The sequence below is a fragment of the Gossypium hirsutum genome, chromosome A04 (genome assembly GCF_007990345.1).
Source record: "Gossypium hirsutum isolate 1008001.06 chromosome A04, Gossypium_hirsutum_v2.1, whole genome shotgun sequence".
Lineage (NCBI taxonomy): Eukaryota > Viridiplantae > Streptophyta > Magnoliopsida > Malvales > Malvaceae > Gossypium > Gossypium hirsutum.
This window is the reverse complement of record NC_053427.1, coordinates 55,960,876-55,970,720: the sequence shown is the minus strand read 5'-3', so window position 1 is coordinate 55,970,720 and position 9,845 is coordinate 55,960,876.

The following is a 9,845-nucleotide window of genomic DNA, read 5'->3' as shown; positions in this document are numbered from 1 at the left end:
GTATGTACATAAGGGTTGATAATGTGAAGCAAGTACGATATCGTAAATTTGTGCATATGAAATATCCGTTTAGCTATATGAATGCTATACTTTTGTTGTGCTGGAATTCCTTGCTCAAAACTTACTAAGCATAAATTGCTTACTCCGTTTCATTGCTCCTCTGTTTTATAGATTTGGTTCTCCAGCTATCGGACTCGGGATCTTGAGGTCAAAGTCACCCACACTATCAAAGCCCCCTTTTGGTACAATTTTGGTTGAACTTCGAATGGCATGTATAGGACTACCCGTTTGCTGTGGGTCGTGGACCCTTTGGACTTGTATAAATTTTGGATAGCCATGCGAAAATGGCTTATATGTGTTTGAGTATATTGTTATAATCATTTGGTGTGGATATGCTTGACAAGGATTGGCCATGGGATGGTTAATCACTTTCATAATTGTGCTATTTATGCAAAAGGGCTAGTTGAATCATGGAAACCATGAATAGGTAAGTCTACCTTAAGGCAGATGCTGACAGCAGCAGTGATGTAGATTTGGAAATCACTAAAAATAGTAGGAAGGGAATTAAATAGTGAATAAATTATGTAACAAACCTTGATGAATCTAATTTCATAGGAAAGTAACGAAACAATAATACGGATAGTATGTTAAGAGATATTCAGGTTCTCGTGAGACAGGGCCAGAACGGTTTCTGGATTTCCTGTTCCGACTTGGAAATTCATTACAAATTAACCAGAGATAATTAGGAGTCATACCATATATGGATAGATTCCTCTCTGAGTCTAGTCTCTATAGAAACAAACGGAATCAGTATTGGAGCCCTGTACAAGGAGATATCCAAGTCGTAATGCACAAAGGTCAGGGTAGTCGATCCCTGTAACATGGGAGACTTTGACTAATGAACTGTACTAATTGGCCTGACCAAAATTCTAGAAAAAAATATGTAGATGGACATATGAGTCTAGTTTCAGGGAAAATCACGAAACTGATTTTCGAGTTGTGAAACTCAAGATATGATTTTTAAAGCGACTAGTACGCAGATTGGCAGTGTCTGAGAAATATTTTTATAAGGGGTTTAAAGTCTGTTAACACCTCGTGTTCGACTCCGGTGTCGGTCTCGGTTCGGGGTGTTACATTTGATTGGTATCAGAGCTACGGTTTAGTCATTCTAGGACTACCGTAATGCGTTGGGTCTAGCTATACATGCCATTTTATGTGATTACTTGATAGTGTGGTGATTTCTGACAATTGTAAATGTGTTTATTTATAGTAATGGATCCTGATCCCGACCGAGAGGTAGCTGATGATCTTGAGAGTGTAGCGCTTGCTCCCGCACAAGGGACAGCTCCGGCGGACTCTCAACCTAATGCTAGTAACTCGAATGATGAAGCTAGACAAGCTTTCTACAGCGTGATGAATGATTGGTTCAACCAATACATTCGAACTAATACGGCTGTCCCACAACCTCCATTCCCAACTAATACCACCCCCGCACCTACAATACCTCCGGTAACTGACCAAATAAGGTCAAATAATCCCCAGTTGACAGAATCCGAAAACATGGGGCTACTGAATTTAAGGCTACGGATAGCGACGATGCCGAGCAAGCTGAATTTTGGTTGGACAACACTATCCGGGTACTCGATGAGCTATCTTGTACACCTGATGAATGCCTAAGTGTACTATCTCCTTGCTACGCGATTCTGCCTACTATTGGTGGAGTACTCTGACTTCTGTTGTGCCCCGAGAGCAAGTAACTTGGGAGTTTTTCCAAACTGAGTTTCGGAAAAAGTATATCAGTCAGAGATTTGTTGATCAAAACGGAAGGAATTTCTTGAGCTTAAGCAAGGTTCTATGTCAGTTACTGATTACGAGCGAAAATTTGTTAGACTTAGTAGATACGCTCGGGAATGTGTTTCGTCCGAGGCTATTATGTGTAAACGCTTCGAGGATGGGCTGAATGAAGATATAAAAATGTTCGTTGGCGTTCTTGAAATACGAGAGTTCGTAGTACTTGTCGAGCGAGCTTGTAAAGTCGAAGAGCTTAGAAAAGAAAAACAAAAGTTGATGAGGGAACTGGGAGTTTCGTAAAAGATCCTCAGGAAAGTCTCTTCAACAGGCATCGAAGAAATTTTGAGATGATGTGGGCTGGTCGAGAGGTACTTCGGGCCTTTTTAGACGAGATCGTGATCGACCCCCTGTGGGTACACGAGGCACTTCGGTCGCCAGTGTTGGGGATGAACGTCGAGACAGAACGAAATGTCGATATTGCGGTAAATGGCATTCGGGGAGTTGTAGATTCCCTGACCGCTCCTGTTACAAGTGCGGATCAGTTGACCACTTCATTAAAGATTGCCGAGGTTGTCTGAACAGAATGTAAATCAGAGTGGGAAACCGGGTGCTACCACTGCTCGAGGTAGACCATTTGAAATACGGGCAATGCTGGTGGTGGTCAGAGAGGATCTAGAGATGCTACGACCAGATCCGAGGCTCGTGCGCCTGCTAGAGCTTATGCTATACGTGCCCGCGAGGATGCTTCTTCGCCTGATGTTATTACCGGTACTTTTGCTCTCTTGGATACTAATGTAATTGCTTTGATTGACCCCGGTTCTACTCATTCTTACATATGTGAAACCTTAGCATCCAGTAAGACTTTACCATTGAGTCTACTGAGTTCGTAATTCGGGTGTCAATCCCTTGGGTCGTTACGTGCTGGTCGACAAAGTGTGTAAGAAATGTCCCTTAGAAATTCGAGGTTCCTGTTTTTCGGCGGACTTGATGCTTTTGCCGTTTGATGAATTTGATGTTATTCTTGGTTTGGATTGGTTGACCGCGCATGATGCGGTTGTGAATTGCAAAAGCAAGACTATTGATTTGAGGTGCGCAAATAACGAAGTAATCCGAGTTGAGTCTACGGACTTGGAGGGGATGCCAGCTGTAATATCAGCAATGTTGGCCCAGAAATATGTAAGAAAAGGGTGCGAATGTTGGCCCAGAAATATGTAAGAAAAGGGTGCGAAGCATACCTTGCGTATGTACTGGATGACAAAGAATTAGAAAAGAAACCCGAATCTATGCCGGTGGTTTGTGAATACCCGGATGTTTTTCCTGAAGAATTACCGGGTTTACCACCTGTTCGGGAGGTAGAGTTTGGTATTGAGCTTGTACCTGGGACTACGCCGATTTCGATAGCTCCGTATCGTATGGCACCAACCGAGTTAAAAGAGTTGAAAGCTCAGTTGCAAGAATTTACGAATAGAGGTTTTGCTCGACCAAGTTTCTCACCTTGGGGTGCACCAGTATTGTTCGTGAAAAAGAAGGACGGAACCATGAGGTTGTGCATTGACTATCGTGAACTGAATAAAGTGACGATAAAGAACAGATATCCGTTGCCGCGTATCGATGATTTGTTCGACCAATTGAAGGGAGCCTCAGTGTTCTCAAAAATAGATTTGAGATCGGGCTATTATCAGTTGCGAATTCGAGATTCGGACATACCCAAACTGCCTTCAGGACGAGATATGGTCACTACGAGTTCTTAGTGATGCCATTTGGGCTCACTAATGCCCCTGCGGTATTTATGGATTTGATGAATTGGATCTTCAGACCATATTTGGATCGGTTCATAGTTGTGTTCATTGATGACATCTTGGTCTATTCAAGAGATGAGACCGAACATGCTGAACACCTGAGACTGGTGTTGAAAATTTTACGGGATAAGCAGTTATATGCTAAGTTCAGTAAGTGTGAGTTCTGGTTAAGAGAGGTTAGCTTCTTGGGTCATGTGGTATCCGCATCGGGTATTCGAGCTGACCCGAGCAAAATTTCAGCCATACTTAACTGGAAGCCTCCAAGAATATTACCAAAGTTCGGAGCTTCTAGGACTCGCCGGTTATTACCGACGATTTGTCAAAGGTTTCTCGATGATAGCCACACCAATGACGAAGCTACTTCAAAGGATGTTAAGTTCGAATGGACGGAGAAATGTCAGAAAAGTTTGATCAACTAAAATTTATTTGACTGAAGCTCCAATTTTAGTGCAACCCGAATCAGGCAAAGAGTTTGTCATTTATAGTGACGCATCCCTACTTGGGTTGGGTTGCGTATTGATGCAAGAAGGTCGAGTTGTGGCCTATGCGTCGAGACAATTAAAGCCACATGAGAAAAATTATCCGACCCATGATCTTGAACTAGCTGCCATCGTATTTGCTTTAAAAATATGGCGACATTACTTATTTGGTGAAAAGTGCCATGTATTTTCGGATCACAAAAGTCTCAAATATTTGATGACTCAAAGAGACTTAAATCTGCGACAAAGACGTTGGCTTGAGTTGTTGAAAGATTACGAGCTTGTCATTGATTACCACCCGGGAAAGGCTAATGTGGTTGCGGACGCCTTAAGCCGGAAGTCATTGGTTGCTTTACGAGCAATGAATGTGCATTTGTTTGTTCTACCTGACAATGCGTTAGTTGCTGAATTAAAAGCCAAACCATTATTGATTCATCAAATTCGTGAAGCCCAGAAAGTTGATGATGATTGTTTGAGGTTCAGAAGTCGTTTGTGTGTTCCAAGGAGTTCAAAACTCATTTCGATGATTCTGAACGAAGCCCATTGTAGCCGAATGTCAAGTCACCCGGGGAGTACGAAAATGTACAACGATTTGAAACGTTGGTTTTGGTGGCATGGTATGAAACGAGACATCTCCGACCTTGTTTCGAGATGTTTAATATGTCAACAAGTGAAAGCGGAACATCAAGTGCCTTCAGGATTACTTCAGCCGATCATGATACCCGAGTGGGAATGGTATCGAGTCACAATGGACTTTGTGTCCGGACTGCCATTGTCAACAAGTAAGAAGGATGCGATTTGGGTTGTTGTCGATAGACTGACTAAGTCGGCTCACTTTATCCCCGTGTGTATGGATTTTTCATTGGATAGACTAGTTGAATTGTACGTTTCTCAGATTGTGAGATTACACGGGGTACCTATTTCTATCGTGTCGGATAGAGATCCGAGATTCACCTCGCGATTTTGGAGGAAATTGCAAGAAGCTTTGGGTACCAAGCTGCATTTTAGCACTGCTTTTCATCCCCAAACCGATGGTCAATCTGAGCGGATAATTCAGATACTTGAGGATATGTTGAGATGTTGCATCCTCGAGTTCAGTGGTTCATGGGAACGGTATTTACCTTTGATTGAATTCGCTTACAATAATAGTTTTCAATCAAGTATTAAGATGGCACCTTACGAGGCTTTGTACGGTCGTAAATGCCGTACACCATTGTTTTGGACCGAGCTCGGTGAAAGTAAAATTTTCGGAGTTGATTTGATTAAGGATGCCGAACAGAAAGTAAAGGTAATCCGTGAAAGTCTGAAAGCAGCCACAGATCGTCAAAAAAAATCGTATGCGGATTTGAAACGAAAGGACATTGAATATCAGGTGGGAGATAAAGTGTTCCTTAAAGTTTCACCTTGGAAAAAGGTACTCAGGTTTGGCCGTAAGGGCAAGTTGAGCCCGAGATTCATTGGGCCGTACGAAATCTCCGAACGAGTTGGTCCGGTTGTGTATAGATTGATTTTGCCCCCTGAGCTTGAAAAGATTCACGACGTCTTTCATGTTTCGATGCTTCGACGCTATCGATCTGATCCATCGCACATAATTAGCCCATCAGAGGTTGAAATTCAAGCCGATATGAGTTATGAAGAAGAGCCGATGCGTATCCTAGCTCGTGAAGTGAAGGAGTTGCGAAACAAAAGGGTTCCGTTAGTGAAGGTGTTATGGCTCAAACACGGGATCGAGGAAGCTACTTGGGAAACCGAGAGCTCGATGAAAGAACGATACCCAAACCTATTTACCGGTAAGATTTTCGGGGACGAAAATTTCTTAAGTGGGGGAGAGTTGTGACAGCCCAAATTGACCCTAGTCGGGAAGTGGTTTCGGGACCACAAAATCGAGTCATAAAAATAATTGATTTCCATATTCTATGCTTATTATGTGTGTACATGAGTATGTGGAAGTTTCATTCTCCAATTTTGCCAATTGCATGAGAAATTATTAAATAGGGATTGATATGAGACATGGTGAAAATGTGATAGGCTAATTTAAAATGGTCTATTAATGCATGTTGTGAAAATGATGGGTTTGCATGTCAAATTACCCAAAATTTGAGCTAGTGGTTGGCCATGCTATGGGTGGAAACATGTTGGGAACATGTTGGCCTAGTGAGGTATGTAGGAAAAAAATAAAATAAGGGGCATGGGCATAAAATAATGAAAAGGAGTATGATGAATACAAAAAAAAATGTGTGTAGTTGTTTCCCCCCCCATTGCCGTGAGCTAAAGAAAAGAAAGGAGAAAATTTTTGTTCATCCTTTCTCATCTTCATTTAGCCGAAACTAGAAAGAAAAAAACAAAGAAAAAAAATGCTCATCCTTTGGTTCATCCTTGGCCAAAAATTTTAAGGAGGAAGGAAGAAGAAAGGTTGAAGAGGTTCGGCCATGCATGTAGCTAGGCTAAGGTATGTTTGATGATGTTCCATGAGATGCATGCATGTTTTAGTTGTTAGCTTGAGTTCTACCTAGCCCATGGTCTAAATCTTGCTATGTGATGGAAATGACACTCGGCCATGGATGCATCATTCTTGGTTGATGTTTGATGTTGTGGTGATGAGGCATGAGGATGAGTTATGATTCGGCCTAGGTGGAGTTTGTGTTAATGCCATTGCATGCTAAATATGAAGCTTGTTAATGATGCATGTGATGGTGGCTTGATGATTCTTGAACCTCCTTTTTAGCATTTTTGAGTGAGCACATATGTGCATTGGTTGCTAAATTGAGAAGAATCGGCTAGCAAGTTGTGTGCTAAGGCCGAATATAACTTTTGCATGTTAATGAGCAATGCATGTGTTAAATTGATGGAAAGGGAGAGGATGCTTTACTAGTGTGTATATGTGTGTATTAGCCAAGTTTTGAACTTGAAACAAAAGGGTGTTTAGTCAATACAAGTGACCATGCTTGTAGAATGTATTAAGTGTTGAAATCGGCCCCAAAATAGACATGCATATTCGGCCAAGGGGGAAAAATTAGCTAAAATGTTGAGTTTGATTCATGATTCCGTACATATGTGACTTTAATGTCTAATGTATAAATATGGGCTAAGTGCCTTGTGTTCCTCTTTTCGATGCTCAAATGATTAAATCAATTTATTTGTTTAATTAAGCTCAAGAGCAAAGGGGAACTAAATCCGATAAAGGGAAGGAAAAAGTGGTCGAATAGCTATCGGAATCGTTCGACAACACCCGAGGTAAGTTCTTGAGTAAGAGAGCTTAAATTATGATGTGATTAGATCATGTTTTAAGCAAATTAAAATCATGCTCTTTGTGTGGCTATTGAGCCAAATTTGCAAGAATGATAAATGTATTGTGTTTGAGTTTTGCTAACGAAAATGAAATACGAATGGGCCATGATTTATTGTTAAATGTGCATGGTTATTTGAATGATGTCCGGGCTAAGTCCCGAAGGCTTGTGCTAAGTGACAATATCCGGACTAAGATCCGAAGGCATTTGTGCGAGATACTAATTCTGGGCTAAGCCCGAAGGCATTTGTGCGAGATACTAATTCCGGGCTAAGCCCGAAGGCATTTGTGCGAGTTACTAAATCCGGGTTAAGTCCCGAAGGCATTTGTGCGAGTTACTAAATCCGGGTTAAGTCCCGAAGGCATTTGTGCGAATTACTATAACCGGGCTATGTCCCGAAGGCATTTGAACGAGGAGCTATATCCGGTTAAATTCCGAAGGTACGTGATTTGGGAATGAATGAACTTGCTGTAAATTCCAGTTAATACTCTCGAAACATCCCAACATTGAGGTATGTTTCGTATGTGCTTGAATTTAGTTGAGCCCTTACAAATAAGTATCCGCTCAGTTGATAAACGAGCTACCGGCCTTTGGCTGAGTTGATCTTTTGTGTATGTACATAAGGGTTGATAATGTGAAGCAAGTACGATATCGTAAATTTGTGCATATGAAATTATCCGTTTAGCTATATGAATGCTATACTTTTGTTGTGCTGGAATTCCTTGCTCAAAACTTACTAAGCATAAATTGCTTACTCCGTTTCATTGCTCCTCTGTTTTATAGATTTGGTTCTCCAGCTATCGGACTCGGGATCTTAAGGTCAAAGTCGCCCACACTATCAAAGCCCCCTTTTGGTACAATTTTGGTTGAACTTCGAAATGACATGTATAGGACTACCCGTTTGCTGTGGGTCGTGGACCCTTTGGACTTGTATAAATTTTGGATAGCCATGCGAAAATGGCTTATATGTGTTTGAGTATATTGTTATAATCATTTGGTGTGGATATGCTTGACAAGGATTGGCCATGGGGATGGTTAATCACTTTCATAAATTGTGCTATTTATGCAAAATGGGCTAGTTGAATCATGGAAACCATGAAATAGGTAAAGTCTACCTTAAAGGCAGATGCTGACAGCAGCAGTGATGTAGATTTGGAAAATCACTAAAAATAGTAGGAAGGGAATTAAATAGTGAATAAATTATGTAAACAAACCTTGATGAATCTAATTTCATAGTAAAGTAACGAAACAATCATACGGATAGTATGTTAAGAGATATTCAGGTTCTCGTGAGACAGGGCCAGAACAGTTTCTGGATTTCCTGTTCCGACTTTGGAAATTCATTACAAATTAACCAGAGATAATTAGGAGTCATACCATATATGGATAGATTCCTCTCTGAGTCTAGTTTCTATAGAAACAAACGGAATCAGTATTGGAGCCCTGTACAAGGAGATATCCAAGTCGTAATACGCAAAGGTCAGGGTAGTCGATCCCTGTAACATGGGAGACTTTGACTAATAAACTGTACTAATTGGCCAGACCAAAAATTCTAGAAAAAATATGTAGATGGGCATATGAGTCTAGTTTCAGGGAAAAATCACGAAACTGATTTTCGAGTTGTGAAACTCAAGATATGATTTTTAAAGCGACTAGTACGCAGATTGGCAGTGTCTGAGAAATATTTTTATAAGGGGTTTAAAGTCTGTTAACACCTCGTGTTCGACTCCGGTGTCGGTCTCGGGTTCGGGGTGTTACAGTAATGGTGCATGTGATGGTGGATTGATGATTCTTGAATCTTCTTTTTAGCATTTTTGAGTGAGACATTAAGTTCTTTGTTTAACCATGACCAAAAATTGAAATGGTATGGTGTTGTGATGCATTTGGCCATGGTAGGAAGTAGAAGGGAAAATATGGTTGTTGTTAGATGAAGTAGAGTCTAACAAATGAGCACATATGTGCATTAGTTGCTAGATGGAGAAGAATCGGCTAGCAAGTTGTGTGCTAAGGCCGGATATAATTTTTGTATATTAATGAGTAATGCATGTGTTGAATTGATGGAAAGGGAGAGGATGCTTTACTAGTGAATATATGTGTATGGGCCAAGTTTTGAACTTGAAACAAAATGGTGTTTAGTCAATACAAGTGACCATACTTGTAGAATGTATTGAGTGTTGCAATCGGCCTCAACATAGACATGTATGTTCGGCCACATGAATGAGTACATAAGTTGATGTGTATGTTCGGCCATAGGTAAGCATATTGATGGCTTTATCTTGACTTAGAAAATTCGGCTAAGGGAAATATTAGCTAGTATGTTGAATTCGATTCGTAATTTCGTACATATGTGACTCTAATGTCTAATGTATATATGGGCTAAGTACCTTGAGCTTCTCTTTTGATGTTCGAATGAATTGTATTAAATTGCTTGATGTGATTAAAAATGCATATGACCATTGTGTATTTGAGCTAAAAGGTGGCCATATGAC